This window comes from Schistocerca cancellata, chromosome 3 (assembly GCF_023864275.1).
Source record: "Schistocerca cancellata isolate TAMUIC-IGC-003103 chromosome 3, iqSchCanc2.1, whole genome shotgun sequence".
In the NCBI taxonomy this organism is placed as follows: domain Eukaryota; kingdom Metazoa; phylum Arthropoda; class Insecta; order Orthoptera; family Acrididae; genus Schistocerca; species Schistocerca cancellata.
This window is the reverse complement of record NC_064628.1, coordinates 679,825,054-679,840,065: the sequence shown is the minus strand read 5'-3', so window position 1 is coordinate 679,840,065 and position 15,012 is coordinate 679,825,054.

The following is a 15,012-nucleotide window of genomic DNA, read 5'->3' as shown; positions in this document are numbered from 1 at the left end:
AGACGTGTCGTCTTCAGCGATGAGAGTCGCTTCTGCCTTGGTGCCAATGATGGTCGTATGCGTGTTTGGCGCCGTGCAGGTGAGCGCCACAATCAGGACTGCATACGACCGAGGCACACAGGGCCAACACCCGGCATCATGGTGTGGGGAGCGATCTCCTACACTGACCGTACACCACTGGTGATCGTCGAGGGGACACTGAATAGTGCACGGTACATCCAAACCGTCATCGAACCCATCGTTCTACCATTCCTAGACCGGCAAGGGAACTTGCTGTTCCAACAGGACAATGCACGTCCGCATGTATCCCGTGCCACCCAACGTGCTCTAGAAGGTGTAAGTTAACTACCCTGGCCAGCAAGATCTCCGGATCTGTCCCCCATTGAGCATGTTTGGGACTGGATGAAGCGTCGTCTCACGCGGTCTGCACGTCCAGCACGAAAGCTGGTCCAACTGAGGCGCCAGGTGGAAATGGCATGGCAAGCCGTTCCACAGGACTACATCCAGCATCTCTACGATCGTCTCCATGGGAGAATAGCAGCCTGCATTGCTGCGAAAGGTGGATATACACTGTACTAGTGCCGACATTGTGCATGCTCTGTTGCCTGTGTCTATGTGCCTGTGGTTCTGTCAGTGTGATCATGTGATGTATCTGACCCCAGGAATGTGTCAATAAAGTTTCCCCTTCCTGGGACAATGAATTCACGGTGTTCTTATTTCAATTTCCAGGAGTGTATTTTACATTTGGTGGCAACTACAACTGTATTCCAGCTCGGCCTCGAGAATGTTCTGAGAACGTCAGAAAAAATCGTTGTTAATGTGGATACTATGTAACCACTAATTTTTTATGGGAGTAGAAATTTGTTAAGTAAATTTCTTATTTCTCTAAAATTCCTGTGCTTCTTGTCTCTTGCAGGGCAGGATAAGCAGAGTAACAACCCAGTCGGCACTTCTTCGAAGCCTTCACTGTGACTGACGAACGTATTGCCAGCTATGGGTTTTGATCGGGATACGTTCCGTAGAAGGCTTCCTCAGTACTACGCTGCATTTGCCGGTAAGATTCAGTGTGAAGAGAAGCAGTGTGAACGGGGCATAACTCTCAAGAACTAAACTAGACGAGATGACAGATCTGTGATGGTTATTTCACTCGACATCCAAACGTTGGTGTGTGAGAGTGGTTTGATATGTCTGGTAAAAAAAAAGACAAAAGAAATGTTTGTTTCGTAAGCAGCTTACCTTGCTTCTCGATATAGCCTCCTTTGAGCGATATACACATGGCCTAATGAACCTCCAGCTTTTTCACCGCATCGGAAACATAGGTTCTGTCAAACTCTGCAAATTACTCGTTGACTGCAACTATCACTTCCTCATTTGACAAAAATGTCCTCCCAGCAAGCCAAACTTTCAAGTTAGGTGACAGGAGGAAGTCACTTGGGTCTAAGCCTGTTGAGGAGCGTGGTTGAGGAACCAGTTCAAAACTTAATTCATGCACTTCCTCCATTGGTATCGGTGATGGGTGGGATGATGCATTATCTTGGTGAAAGAGCATTGTTCTCAGCCAACCAAGTTTCGAACGGTCTCACAGTGCAGCACAATACAGCCTATTTATTATTCTGTCTTTTTTAAAGCAGTCTATGAGGACTGTTCCTTGGGAATCCCAAAAAGCAGTGCCCATCACCCTACCAACTGACAAAAAGGTCTTTTCCTTCGTTGGTGCCCTTTCACCAATATTTGCCCATTGGTTTGACTGCCGTTTTGGCTCTGGTGTGTGATGATGGATCCAGGTTTCATCAATCAACAATCACAAATCGTCGCAAAAAGTCTTGCGGATTGCGATTAAACATCGCTAGATATCGTGTTGAACTGCTGTGCCGGATGCCCTTTTGGTTGACTGTGAGAAATCGCGGTACCCACCTTGTATACAACTTCTTCATAGCCAATTCTCCGTGCAGGATGTTATGCACTCGCTCAGTTGAGATGCCTACAGTCTCAGCAATCTCACTAGTTTTTAGTCAGAGCTCATACGTTACGACATGATGGACTGTGTCAATGTTGACCTAAACTGGGCGGCAGGAGCGCTTCGTCTTCTGTGCTTGTCCAAGTACGTTTACATTCATCTAAAAGTAAATGGCCTTAAATCGCCTTCAATGCTGATACAGAGTCCACGTGAACTTTATCCAGTTCTGTTTTGATCCGTGCGGCAGTACAGCTCTTCAAATGAAAATGTTCAATAACAGCTAGGATGAAGAAATTTAAATGTATGCTGTACATCGTTGAGATTCTTTGTACGATCCTTATAATAATCAACCTTACCAAATATGGAGGTGGAACAACGATGTTCCATTCTTTCATGGAAATTTACCAGACTTATCAAATCTCCCACGTGAAACAGCCAGTTAATAGAATCTGTCCTTGTAGGCAAGCAATTATTTCCTGAAGAGAACAATGAACACGTTTCCGCATTGGTACACCAATATTACACCGCGCTAGTGAATCGAAAACACGGAAAGGCTAACACAGCGTGTCGCGAAAAAGAGGGTGAAGATTATGCTGTGCGGAGACTTAAGTGAGTACGGTGATTTACGTGTTTATAAACTTTTATGTTTCGTAATAACTAAATAAGTAGTTATCGCAACGACATTATGACGCTATCTAGAAAAACACTACACAGTTGTCGTGTACGTGGAGCATTACTCGGTACGGGAATTGGAAGATATTCATAATATGCACGCTGATGGACCAAAACATTATGACTATTGCCCACTACGAGACTGATACCACCTGCTGATGTTGCGGACACATGAAAAATGAGAAGAAATCTAAAAAGAATTGATTATTTGTAGGACTGCCTCAGCATATAGAAAAGTCAAAACAGCCTTCGGTCAAATTAAAAACAATTTATACCAAATAAATTAACAAACGACGGAGCTGATCCTCCTTGGTACACAAAACGTGTTAGAACACTGTTGCAGAAACAACGAAATAAACATGACAAATTTAAACAGACGCAAATTCTCCAAGATTGGCGATCATTTACAGAAATTTAGCGCGGACTTCAATGCGAGATGCCGATAGCAGTTTCCACAACGAAACTTTGTCTCGAAACCTGGCAGAAAATCCAAAGAGATTCTGATCGTTTGTGAGGTATGTTAGCGGCAAGGAGCAATCAGTGCCTTCTCTGCATGATAGCAATGGAGATACTAACGAAGACAGTGCTGGAAAGCAGAGTTACTCAACACAGCCTTCCGAAATGCCTTCACAAAAGAAGACGAAGTAAATATTCCAGAATTCGAATCGAGAACAGCTGCCAACATGAGTAACGTAGAAGTAAATATCCTCGGAGTAGTGAAGCAACTTAAATCACTTAATAAAAACAAGTCCTCTGGTCCAGACTGTATACCAATTAGGTTCCTTTCGGAGTATGCTGATAGATTAGGTCCATACTTAACAATCATATACAACCGTTCGCTCGGCGAAAGATCCGTACCCAAAGACTGGGAAGTTGCACAGGTCACACCAATATTCAAGAAAGGTAGTAGGAGTAATCCACTAAATTACAAGCCCAAATTGTTAACGTCGATATGCAGCAGGATTTGAGAACATATACTGTGTTCGAATATAATGAATTACCTCGAAGAAAACGGTCTATTGACACACAGTCAACATGGGTTTAGAAAACACCATTCTTGTCAAACACAACTAGCTCTTTATTTACATGAAGTGCTGAGTGCTATTGACAAGGGATTTCAGATCGATTCCGTATTTCTGGATTTCCGGAAGGCTTTTGACACTATACCACACAAGCGGCTCGTAGTGCAATTGCGTGTTTATGGAATATCGTCTCAGTTATGTGACTGGATCTGTGATTTCCTGTCAGTGAGGTCACAGTTCATAGTAATTGACGGAAAGTCATCGAGTAAAATAGAAGTGATTTCTGGCGTTCCCCAAGGTAGTGTTGTAGGCCCTTTGCTGTTCCTTATCTACATAAACGATTTGGGAGACAATCTGAGCAGTCGTCTTCGGTTGTTTGCTGAACACGGTGTCGTTTATCGACTAATAAAGTCATCATAAGATCAAAACAAACTGCAAAACGATTTAGAAAAGATATCGGAATGGTGCGAAAAGTGGCAGTTGACCTTAAATAACGAAAAGTGTGAGGCCATCCACATGAATGCTAAAAGGAACTCGTTAAACTTCGGTTACACGATTAATCGGTCTAACCTAAAAGCCGTAAATTCAACTAAATACCTAGGTATTATAATTACGAACAACTTAAATTGGAAGGAACACATAGAAAATGTTCCTGTGGGAGACTAACCAAAGACTGCGTTTTATTGGCAGGACACTTAGAAAATGTAACAGATATATTAAGGAGACTACCTACAATACGCTTGTTCGTCCTCTTTTAGAATACTGCTGCGCTGTGTGGGATCCTCACGAGATAGGACTGACGGAGTGTATCGAAAAAGTTCAAAGAAAGGCAGCACGTTTTGTATTATAGCGAAATATGGGAGAGAGTGTCACAGAAATTATACAGGATTTGGGCTGGACATCATTAAAAGAAAGGCGTTTTTCGTTGCGACGGAATCTTCTCACGAAATTCCAATCACCAACTTTCTCCTCCGAATGCGAAAATATTTTGTTGACACCGACTTACATAGGGAGGAACGAGTACCAAGATAAAATAAGCGAAATCAGAGCTCGTACGGGAAGATATACGAGATTGGAATAATAGAGAATTTTGAAGGTGTTTCGATGAACCCTCTGTCAGGCACCTAAATGTGATTTGGAGAGTATCCACGTAGGTGTAGATGTAGATGGACGGCAACATTAAAAATACAATGGGAATTCCGTTCTTATATTCAAAAGAGAGAGCGGATAGGTGAAAGAGTACATTGAGGGCCCTTATGAGGGGAAAAGTTGTGTGACGACGTGATAGAAGAAGAAACAAGAGCCGATAAGGAAGAGACATGGGATCCAGTATAAGAATATAAAAGAGCTTTGGATGATTTAAGACCAAATAATGCAGAAGGGATAACATTCGATCGGAATTTCTAAAACCCTGTGTCGAATGTATGAGACTGGTGACATAACCATCAGACTTTCGGAAAATGTCATACATAAAATTCCAAACGCAGCAAGAGCCGGCAAGTGCGATAATTATCGCACAGAGAGCTCAGCAGCTCACGCATCCAAATGCAGTCAAGAATAATATACAGAAGAATGGAAAGCAACATTGATACACTCTTGTGGGCGTCCTATGCGTCACAGAGAATTGTAGTTCTAATAACTTATATATTCGCCGTGGTGTGTACAGGTACGAAGTTACAATAGCAACCCACTATGTCTTCTGGTTGCTTAATTTTTTTTCAGGTAGTGTGTTCATTATGGCCTACGTAGCGAGCTGGCTGAGGTTGCTTGTTCCCTTGCAATGTGTTGACCAACAACCCATTATGCACCACTTAGAACAGGCAATAGAAGGCTTGGCAGGGAAATCACAAGCTGGCTGCTGGCCTTTGTTATAGAACAGGATCGACGTTGGAGACTCTGACACCGGCTTACAGCTAGCTATGACGTGAACTCTCTCCTCTCCCTCCACGTTTTTCAGACTTTGTACCGACTTCGTTTCGTGAACACATCGTCTGACAGACAGTCTCACGGGCCGACTTGGCGCGCCAATCTGTAACCGTATCGTATGAAAGAACACACGCGATTTAAGTTCAATTACTTCTTCATTACATCCAATTTCAGTTTCGTAATCCTCTACTACAAACGCGAATCGTTTCATATAAATCACAATGATATTCTATTTGATTTTTATTTCAACGTTTCTCTAATGATTTTTGTTTTTGTTTGCTTTTAGGCCTACTTTAATACGAACCCAGTTCAATCGCTATATTATTAACATAATTTGCATGCAAACGGAACGGGAAATTTGTGAGAGTTTCCGAATGACATTTATATATTTTTTTATTATTTGGCCAAAAGCATAAATTAAAGTTATATGAAAGTTAATTTGATCACAAGACGCGTCGTAATTCGGACTTAGGGCTTGTTTAACGCCATGAGAATGACGTCGCAAGCCACTAGATTAAAAGAAGCACCATCAGCTAAAGGTGGGTGGTTATGTGGACAGTTTTGAAGACCGCTGATTTAGGCTAGTGATTCTGATTTTTAGATTTTTGTTAAATAACAGTGACTAACGCAGGTGGAAGATGTCTTTGTTTTTTAACCGATTAATAACATTACTAAAATTTTTTGTTTGTTATCTGTAAACCCAATATCAACGCAGTGATAAAATGAGTCCATGGACATGTAACCCTGGACAACCAATGACAATGAGATAATTATAGGGTGGTACGTAGCTGTCCGACACATTTCGACCTTGAATACTATGTATGTACAGTGGCTTGTATTGGGTGGCCAAGAGGTGAAGGATGAAAGAGAACATGCCTTTTCATATGTCAGTAAGAATGGAGAGTTGTAGCGTAAAACACCATGTTACCATAGTTCGTCGTTATTAGGACACTAAGTCTGTGACAGAAGTGCAACGTTTTTTTAGACGATAACTTTAATGTTAGTTTCCATATTCAGATGCTCAGAATACAATGTACTTCACCCTAGAAGAAGTTTAAAGGTTCGACGTGGAGTATGGATCTCCGGCTGCAGTGTAAGTACCCGAAAATTTTCAGAGTGTGAGGGAAGATTTCGAATGTAGTCGTCGACGCTTGGAGCGAGCAATCTCGCGTCTTAGGGAGAAGTCGAAGAAGTTTACGGTGAATGGTTAGTGATAATAATTTCCATCCTTACATGTCGCAAATTGTTTAGAAACTTCATTCCAGATTACAAAAAGCACGACATACTTTCCGCGCTGCCACGATACAAAAAAAAAAAAAAAAAAGACTCTGAGCACTATGGGACTTAACATCTATGGTCATCAGTCCCCTAGAACTTAGAACTACTTAAACCTAACTAACCTACGGAAATCACACACATCCATGCCCGAGGCAGGTTTCGAACCTGCGACCGTAGCGGTCACGCGGTTCCAGACTGAAGCGCCTAGAACCGTGCCATGATACATTTGCTAAGCTAAAACCCAGACTTCTTGAATAGTTATTCGTATCCAACGAACCCCATTTCCATCTTTTGGGCTCCGTCAACAAACGGTCTCCAGTGAAGCATAAAGAGCTACATGAAAAGCCATTCCGCTCTCCCAAAGTGACAGTGTGGTATGAGTTCGGTGTGGTCCTGCATTTGTTTTTGGGAACGAAGGTGGAGAAACAGTGACTGTTAATTCAGAACGTTGTGTTACTATGTTGGAAAACTTAGTTCAGTCTTGCTTAGGACGATTTGGCATTGCCCAAAAGCCCTTTACTTTCAGCAAGATGGGGTAACAGCTCACTTTATACGAAACAGCATGGCGATTGTCAGTGGAATGTTCGGCAGTGTTCTCTCATTTCTGAGACAGTTTTTGGTGTCCTTGGTCACCTGATCTTACTGTCCAAGATCTTTTTCCCTATAGGAGTGTTCTGGAGAAATGTAATGAACGTTCAAGAACTGAAACAAGCCATTGCTGATGAAATTGGGACTATTGACGGCGATCTACACGGACACATAGACGAAAACTTCTGGAAGCGCTTACAACAGTGCTTTGATTTAAAAGAACATATTTGTTGCACAATTTTCAAGAAATAAAATTCGAGTATTGAATTACATACTTCAGAGTATTTAAAGACTGTTTCACTTGATCTTAACAGTTTCTGCTTCATAATCCATTATCTGAAATCTATCATCCGATTCGGAACCGTCTTGTACATCAGGGTCTGCCACGGCGTGAAAAACTTCACACGAGCAAAATGTGCAGCCCGCGTGCGGGCATTGGCTCGGCCTGTCTCGGTACAACTCGGTACGTCTTGGTTTTCCTCGGTCCTTTGCGGTATAGCACATTTCATTCAGCTGTATGATGCGACACTTTCTTCCAACATTTGGTGCTCCTTATTGTGGTCAGCATGACGTTTTTCAGTTCGGCAGAATCATGGTGTAAGCACTCATTATCCTTCGCAGTTTGTTCTAGTTGTAAAGGAAGTACACAGATCCAGTGGCTGTTTGTGCCAACAGAGACACTCTAGATATCTATAGTCGCAATCATTTAAAAATGAAGGGGAATCACAAAGCATGAAAACCACTTATTTCCTATGACGCAGCATTTCACCATGATGCAAAATAATTTAAAGAAGGTTTATGACTAAAAAGCTAAATATTTTAACGATCGAAAGACGATTTGTATGGGTTCATTGTTTTGCATATTAAGAAACAATTTCTGTTAAATATGCACTCATGAAACGCGTGATTAAATGTGCAAGTAGTAGGGCAAAGTAGGTTCTGGTGCAATTTTGATATCAAATTAATTATGCAAATTAATTAATTGATCAATTAATTGAAGCCACCCCTGATGATGTGAAGCATTTTCTCCAGCTGACACGTGGGTCCCTTCTGCCATCCCTCACCTCCCCTCTACCTCCCCAATCCCTGGAAATCGTGGGAATTTGACATTTAGGCAGCAAACTTAAATTTATTGGCGGCAATATCAAACTTTATGTGTTCGCCTTCCGGCTCTGATACTGACTAACCTATTTCACAACACCACCACAAGACAGCATTATTGCCCCCCCCCCCCACTGCACTCTCCCACACTAACCTACTCCCCCACTTCCACTCTTCTCTACCAGTTGTGAGGAAGCTTCAGTCCATGCTGAGCCCCTGGGTAGGACCAATGTAAAGGTAGGTTTCTTATATGTAGTGCAGGATATTGTTTATTTAAACAACTAGAGTTGGACAGGGGTTGGTGCTATTGGTCGAGCACTACACAGTACAACTGTCCAGTTTTGTCAATAGCCATTACATGTGGAGAGGATATTTTCGCTATTAGTCTAGCACTAGAGACCTGCTCCAGCGAGTCTAGCCAATAGCCCTGTGTTGGAAGGATTGGTAATAATACTAGGACAGCAAGTTACCACTGAAGTACAGGGGAGTAGTCCTTGCCAATCTGCAAGTGAATGACTGCTGGATGTGGAGAGGATACTTTCGCTATCAGTCTAGCACTAGAGAGTTCCTCTTACCAGTCCACCTAATAGCCCGAGATGGGAAGGATTGGTATTAGGATAGCAAGCTCTCACTGAAGTGCAAGGGAGTAACCTCCTGCTGATCCACAAATGAATATCAGCTGCCAGGAGAAACATGTTTATGGATATAAGAACAGCTACCCACTGTCCCAGTGCACCTGTAACATCCTACCCCTATACTCAGGACTCCTGCAGCAATAACATTTGAGAATGAAACACACTTCTACCTATTGATGAGTCACAAGTCACATCCTAGTCAACAGAATCATGGGAAATGTGTTGTTCCATTATTTTTTTACGAATATAGTGCTCATTGTCTTATTTGAACATGGCACCACAAAACAAAAAAGAAAACTGACCAGTGACCTCCAGTCTAGTCCAGCGCCATCCAACGAGTGTATTGTGTACCTAATGAGCCGACAAACCCCCGCTCACTATCCTCTTAAACCTTGACATCTGACACCCCAACTCCCACCAAGACCTGCCGGGATGCGGCATGACTTGGAATAACTGTAGTCCCACCTCTGACATACACTCCTCAGTTTAAAAAAATATGAAACTGAATGTTGTTTTTCAATACACTTCGAATTTCTGACACTAAATGTAGAATCCTCCCTTTTGTAGAAGCTATGTATTTTTGAAGATATAAAAATTGAGCGTACACCGATTTTCACATCACTAAAGTATTGTTACTTATTGTGAAAATCCTGTACAACACAATGGCATAGGCTGTATTTCATCTAAGTATTCTCTCCTCAGGTAGATAATTCTGTTCATATCAGTATAATACCTGCCACATCCTACATCACAGGGCTAGAATATTAAACTCATCTTTTGCTCCTGACAGACTGGTAAGAGCATATTCTACCTCTGTCACAGAATTGTACCTACTTTTGGAACACTCTTAAAGTAAACAAGTGTCTCCTATCATACAAAGTCTCTCAAGGTAACAGCACAGAGAAATTGTAAATATCAGGTTTATAGTATGAATCACTTCATAAATTCAATAATGTAGCTCATTTTATTACAATGATCATCTTTTCTTGTGTAGGTGGGAGACTTAAATTCTGTTCAAAGATCTCACCACAACGAAAAAATGCCTGATTACCGCCATGATTACCTCAACCACGTCAACTAAACGATATAGTCTGGCCTCCAACAGAGGACGGAAACCGACAAACAACACCAATGTGAGCTGAGCATTGCTCAGTAGGTCCCGTCTGGCAGCTCAGCATGGACTGGAATTTTCCTCACAAGTGGTGGAGCAGAGGGGAAGTGGGGGAGTAGGGTAGTGTGGAAGAGTGCAGTGGGGGGGGGGGGGGGCAATAGTGCTCTCTGGTGTTTTTGTTGTGAAATAGGTTAGTTGGTATCAGAACATCAAGGCGATCACATAAATTTTGATATTCCCGCCAATAAATTTGAATTTACCGCCATATTTTGACGTTCTTGGCAAAATTTCTATTTTCAGTCACTTCCAGGAGTGGGGGTGGGTAATGAGAGGGAGGGAGGATGTAGGGTCCACTTACTGGCTGGGGAAAACACATGAATTTTGAGGTGTTGGGGTAATTTATTGATCAACTCATTAATTTATTATCAATTTGATATCAAATGTGGGTTAGAACCTGCTTTGTTGTACTACTTGGGTAGTGAAATTAATTTATTTTCGAAGTCTCACCAATTATTAGGATGTCAGTAGCAACAGTTTATGATGGAAATGTGTGAAGCATATGGGGATGATATATATTTCTGAAAAGTACGTTGGCTAAGTCAAAGGAGATGCATGGCACAAATTTTCGGTTACATATAGGAAGGAAAAAGGAAAGCAAAAACCAAAATTTGAAGTTCCAGAATGTTTTGCAGAGCTAGAATTTTGAATAGAATTGATTGCAGAGTGCCCTTAGTAAGATATTGCAGGACGAGAAGCAACTTATTTCTGATTTCATGGGGAACGTAGGTGCATTAAAAAATCCTCTTTGTGGAAGAGTCCACTTCTGACAGGGAACACCATCCTTTTCACTGAGTTCACTGGCGTTAAAGAAAATGTGAATTCTGAACACTCCATTGTGGCACTGAAAGAATTTTGGGAATAGCTTTGTAAATGTTTGAGGACATTGCTAATCATACATCTGTCTGTGACGTGTTTCCGAGATGATTTTTCACTTCAGTTTTATGTGTATCTGCACTTTACTGTGTACTTGCTGTTTAAAAGACAAAATACTTTAGGTTATAACTGTCCAGGAGTTCTAAGTGGTTTCCCTGGGAAGAGGTTCCAAGTCTCCACAAATGGGTTTGTGAACGTGATGCCGTGTTTCGATCAACATATGTGCGTGAAAGGCTTTTTCGATTATTAAACTAAGTAAGTCATGACTGCATGACAACCTGAGTGACAAATATCTGCGAGAGTCTGTATGTCTGTATGACGACAGTCTATCACAGACATAAATTTTGTTGTGTCTTCAACGGTCCAGATCTAATTAAATAATACTGAAGGTTTACTTTGTTTGTGCTCTATGTTGTTGGAGAGTACAAAGTTTGAAATAAAGCATGCAGCACTTTCACAGTCCCCTCCCCCCTGCCCTTTCATCCTCTTCCCGCTCACAAGGGCTGAGTATAAACTTCCCATCACCGATCTGATTCATACTGACAGGGTCTGTAAAGAATTAATAGAACCTCAAGATATGAAAACAGGAAGACGCAACTGTCAACAGTTTTCGAGAAAATCGAGTTTGAAATTTTTAGGAGTGCTTGCGTACTGTGTGCGATCGCTAGCAACCAAGAAGACCATGACTGAGTAAATACAGTACGTCTTCGGCGTTCTGGGACGTGCCTAGCACTACGACCGCACTCCGTTAGCGCGATCTTTGTTTACATCCGTGAGGCGTCGCGTAAACGGTGTATTGATTTATCACAGATCAAGATGACTCTTTCCTGCCAGAAGGCGACAATCTTAACATTCCACGCACAATACACAAGACCGAAATCTCACGAAATCCAACGGTTAATGCGTGATGTGGTGAATCTACATCCACGGGAGCCTGTCCATAGCGTCCAGCGTCGTATACGTCAAACTTATAGAAGGAGCGGCTTGCAAAAGACTCATTCGTCGTTCCCCCGACGGTTATCGTTTTCGCACGTTGACGGGAATGTAGATGTGGAATGTGGAAGTGGGTCCGCAAGAGGATCGCACTGAAGTGCATCCCTCTGCAGACGTGGAAACGTGGCTATGAAATCAATGGTCGCAAAGGAAGCGGAAGGAGCCACATGTGTCAATAGACGACGAGCAGCTCAAACGTGGTGACGAACAAGATAATGGGAATGATTACAATTCGTTTACATCGACTGCAAGGATAAGTCACACCCACAGCACCTGCGCTACAGACGATGGGGGAGGGGGGGCACAACCTCAAGGAGAAGCGATGGAGACGACTATGCAACAGGATGGCATCCTATCTGTCAGTGGTAGAGACGAACGCCTGTCAACAGCGAGCGTCCCCATCAATTCATTGGGGAATGAGGCACGAGAAACGGGCCAGACTGACGAGATGCAAGAGGTGGCCTTTCAGTCACTGACTCCCACGAAGAATGAGTTGGGGGGGAACCTCTTTCACAGCGTCCATGAGGTGGTGTCTTGGGGTCCCTTTCTGGGAGGAACGTTCCATTGCCCGTCGATTTATTGGTGTGTGACGTTCTAGCAGCGCTGTACCTCCGTGTGGTTGCAAGGGGTAAACGATGTAAACAAATGATCAAAGTCCTCCGACGGGGAGGGCGGGTGACTGTGACATCGTTCTGAACGTAGGTTCTGACTCGACAAGGGACTGCTTGAATGTTACCGATTATGCAAAATATGTAAGCACGTCTAAAACTTTCAGATTCGATTTTCTCGAAAAACGGTTGAAAGTTGCGTTTTCTTGTTTACATCTGTTGAAGTATTATTCGTGCCCTACACTCCTTTTCAATATGAATCAAATCTCTGAGGGGAAGTTCGTACGGTTCCACTGTCAGATAGAGTGGCATGGTAGAGGAGGAAGTGCACAAGTGGGTGAGAGAGATGGGCACGTGTGCACGAGCACTACACGCGAGCTGAGAGCCTGGCCGTCCCCACTGTATATCCTGAGATGTAGTGGATGTGAGACTCGGCTAATGGAGGCCTCGCATATTATAGACCAAACGAGGAAACATTGGTAGATCTTACCAAAGATCTGGAAGTACTGGAATACCAGTTTGGTAGCATTTGGTGAAGATGTTCAGGTGTAATACTTCCCGTTTCCTCAATTGTATGTTAACCCTTTCACCGATACGGACAAGCTCTTTGCATTACGTGCTTTTGTTATGGCCGTACTGCTCGCCAAATGCTGGTGCATGTGCTGAGGGATGGCTTTACGACAGATATGATATTATCCGATTTTTCGAAAATTATTACATCTTCACTCGATAAAGAATCGAATTTATTTTCATTATCCGTCATATTTAGTGCGGTGAATCAAATTAAGTGGAACATGGGCTGTGCTGAGGGATTCCATTCCGGCTCATATGAAATACTTATCATTTCACTTTTGAAAAACTATTAAATGAAAAGGTTCGTTTTTGCACGTCTTACAGTCTGATATCTTGATTCGATAAAGAACTGTATTTATTTTCGTTATCCGTCATACTGCACTGAAATAAATTAAGAAAAACATTGCACGAAATTTTAAACAGTTCGCAGACATAAAAACACGTTGTGAAAACCTTGCGTATCACTGATTTATACATTGCAGTGAGTGAAATGTAGTTAAGATATAGACATTTTATTTAAAATTAAGAGCAGAAGCATATCTTATTTATTTGGTTTTATATCTGAAGAATGGTCGCACACGACATGTCATTCACGGCCTTACGCATCGCGAATCATGTGGTCATAACAGTCGTCATACCTCACCAACGGTTCGAGATACCGAAAACGAAGTTTCCTGCATATGACAGCATGTAATGAGGCACATTTGTTGTATGATAAATATTCGAAACTCTTTTATTCACCGAGATAGGGAAGTAACTCGTCTGCAGCAGTGAGAGCTCGTCGGCTCAGGATGTATTCAGACGTTCATAGCACTGTGGGAAAACCCAAACGGCGCACATAAGCACGTTCACACCACCCGTGGAATGGCGTATCCATAATAGCGGAAAGGTTAATAGCCACGCTGAGATGTGTTAACCGTACTCTGCTTTTTATCAGCCCAAGAAACTGGTACACCTGCCTAATATCGTTAGGGCCACCGCGAGCACGCAGAAGTGCCGTAACACGACGGACACGAATGGATGCAGGTGATCAGACAGGATGCTTACGTACGTGTCATCTGTCAGAGTCGTATCTAGGCGTATCATATCACTCCAACTGCACACGCCCCACGCCATTATAGAGCCGCCACCAGCTTGAACAGTGAAATGTTCAAATGTGTGTGAGTTCCTAAGGGACCAAACTGCTGAGGTCATCGGTCCCGCCAGCAGATGTGGCCGAACGGTTCTAGACGCTTCAGTCCGCAACCGCGCTGCTGCTACGGTCGAGGGTTCGAATGCTGCCTCGGTCATGGATGTGTGTGATAGATTAGTTAGGTTTAAGTAGTTGTAAGTCTAGGGGACTGATGGCCTAAGCTGTTAATACCATAGTGCTTAGAGCCATTTGAACCATCATCGGTCCCGTTGAACAGTCCCCTGCTAACGTGCAGGGCCCATGGATAAGGTCGTCTCCATACCTGTACACGTTGATCCGCTCGATACAATCTGACACGAGACTCCGAGCAGGCAACATGTTTCCAGTCATCAACATTAAGTTGTCGGTGTTGACGGGCCCAGCCTAGACGTAAAGCTTTGTGTCGTGAAGTCATCAAGAGTATACGAGTGGGACGTCGCCTCC